The 2892-nt window shown below is 43.0% G+C and overlaps 1 pseudogene across 1 annotated transcript in view; it reads right to left on the bottom strand.

The window, feature by feature from the left end:
• Positions 1-579: 579 nt before the first annotated feature.
• LOC108316987 overlaps positions 580-2892 on the bottom strand; it is an 18670-nt pseudogene continuing 16357 nt past the window's right edge. Inside the window, exon 2 of the transcript XR_005203213.1 lies at positions 580-1233. The product of XR_005203213.1 is annotated as a dolichyl-diphosphooligosaccharide--protein glycosyltransferase subunit DAD1-like (transcript). The remainder of the gene's footprint in view (positions 1234-2892) is intronic.

Below are 2892 nucleotides of genomic sequence, written 5' to 3'. Positions count from 1 at the left end.
AACCCGGGAGGTGGAGGTTGCGGTGAGCCGAGATCGCGCCATTGCACTCCAGCCTGGGTAGCATGAGTGAAACTCCGTCTCAAAAAAAAAAAAAAAAATTTATTTTGTGGCCAGGCGCAGTGGCTCACACCTGTAATCCCAGCACTTTGGGAGATGGAGGCGGGTGGATCATGAGGTCAGGAGATCGAGACCATCCTGGCTAACACAGTGAAACCCCATCTCTACTAAAAATACAAAAAATTAGCCGTGCATGGTGGCACCCACCTGTAGTCCCAGCTACTCAGGAGGCTGAGGCAGGAGGCTGCAGTGAGCCAAGACCGTGTCACTGCACTCCAGCCCGGCCGACAAAGAGAGACTCTGTCTCAAAAAAAAATTTTATCTTTATCCTTGTGATCTGAGATGCCGCCTTTGTCATATCCTAAGTTTCCATATGTATTTGGGTCTAATTCTAACTTTACATTCTGTTCTACCAGGCTGTTTGCCCGTTTAATCACCAGTACCACACCTCATAGGCATGGTATAATTATAGCACCTCATAGGACCTCACAGGTGTTAATACCTCAGACAGCCCATCATGGAGTTAATTTCAAAGGCAAAAGGTGACACTTAATGAAAGGCAGAGGTTGGATTAATAAACGTGTGTTACAAAGTTGTTCTGCTACAGAGTGAACTCTGGATTTTTCTCCTGCATAAAAATCAGAGCTAGCAGTAAGTGCAAATCTGAAGAAAATCCGTGTGCCCAACAAGCTGCCATCTCTAGAACTCTTATCCAGGAAATTCAAAGAGCCAACATTCTTTCAGTCTCCTAGCCTCAATTAAGTAAATGGGAATGATTCAGCCAACAAAGTTCATGACAACAAGGTGCAGGATGGTGCTGGCAAAGAGAAAATCAGCAAAGGCTCGCTCTGGGGAGATGCCTTGGAAGTCCGCTTTGTTCTGTGGGTTAATCTGTATTCTCAGGCAAACCGCTAGGATGAACTCCCCACACAAGAGATGAAGCCCGAGAGAAAAGAGTTGAAGGGGAAGGTCCCCACGAGGAGGCAGTAGCCGAATTGCAGCGCCCCGGTCAGCAGTATGTACAGCAGGTACGCGTCCAGCAACTTCAGACGCTGCGGAGTGGGGCTCAAGTACCCTCCTAAGAACCGCGAAATGACGGACACTACCGACGCCGACAGGACTGCACTCAGGATACTGGGATCAAGGCCCGACGACCACAGAGGATGTATTGTTTGCCTGTATGTTTGTTTTTCTGTATACACTTTGGTATCAATCTAACTCTATAAAATGATTTGTTGCTATGTTTATTGGGATTCCATTAAATTTACAAATAACCTAGGGAGAACTTGTATCTGCATAATGTCCAGTCATATTATCCAAGAACAAAGGATGTCTTTCCATTCATTCAAGTCTCTTTTCATATCTTCCAGGAGTAGGTGCCATCTTCCTCATACAGCTCTTGCACATTTCTTATGGTTTATCTTAATCCTGAATATGCTTGTTTGCTACTATAGTAAATGAAATTGTTTCTAATATTATGCCTTCTATATGTAAAAGCTGTTGATTTTTGTATTCTAATTTTATATCCTACTACTTTGCTGAATTATTTTATTGTTTGAATTAACTTTATCATTGATTTTTCTGGAGATTTCCAGGTGTACTATCATATCACCCACAATACACAGTTTCGCTTCTTTTTTAAAAAATCCATTCTTTTGTCTATATAAGTTGAATATTCCTTATCCAAAATGCTGGCCAGGCATAGTGGCTCATGCCTATAATCCCAGCAATTTGGGAGGCTGAGGTGGGAGGATCCCTTGAGCCCAGGAGCTCAAGACCAGCCTGGGCAACATAGTGAGACACACTCTCCCTACAAAAAAATTACTAACATTAACTGGCGTGGTAGTGCACACCTATAGTCCCAGCTATTCAAGAGACTGAGGCAGGAGGATTGCTTGAGCCCAGGAGGTCAAGGTTGCAGTGAGCTGTGATGGCACTGCACTCCAGCCTGGGCAACAGAGTGAGACCCTATCACACTCACACACACACACACACACACACACACACACACACACAAAAGCAAAAACAAGATACTTGGGATTTCAGATTTTTTTGGATTACAGAATTTTTGCATATACATAGTGAAATATCTTAGGGATGAGACTTAAATCTAAACACGAAGTTCATTTACATTTCATGTACACCTTATACACATAGCCTGAAGGTAATTTTATGCAACGTTTTAAATAAAAGTAAAGGTTTGTGTACATTGAACCATCAGAGGCAAAGATGTAACTATCTCAGCTACCCATGTGGACATTCCCATCCTTCCTCTGAATTTATATGCTACCGATAAGCAATCATTTTCTTAAACTTACTCATGCATACATACTTACCAGTAGAAAATATCACATTCCATTAATGCAGTGAAAAAATACTGTGTTCAGAGCATCCAAGCAGCACAGCAGCAACAACAGATACCTGCATCAGCGGCCAAAGGACGGAAGCTTCCGGTCTCCATCTATGGTGCTGCGTTTTGATTAAAAGGCTACTGTACACTGCATCTTCTTTTTTTTTAAGTGAGAAGAAACATCCGAAGCAGCTGAAGGGTCAGGAAGTGGGTCCTGTGGGGGTGAGGTGGCATCTGCCAGATGGCATTTCAGAATGTTTCCTCCAGCATCATCTGCCCGTTAACAACAGTGTGTCTTAGACGCCTCTCTTCATTGTATAAACTGAAATGATTCCTTGTTTGGTTGTGAATGCACACTGCTCTAGTTTCAGTAAGCCCATCACACATTTTATAGCGCACCAGGTCCACTATAGGTGCTTTTTCTATAGTGTTAACATCACCATCGTCACTGTCACGATTATCACAATCACCTTGATTCAGAACCA

The sequence above is a fragment of the Cebus imitator genome, unplaced genomic scaffold (genome assembly GCF_001604975.1).
Source record: "Cebus imitator isolate Cc_AM_T3 unplaced genomic scaffold, Cebus_imitator-1.0 Scaffold196, whole genome shotgun sequence".
NCBI lineage: Eukaryota > Metazoa > Chordata > Mammalia > Primates > Cebidae > Cebus > Cebus imitator.
This window is presented reverse-complemented; position numbering and strand designations above follow the sequence as displayed.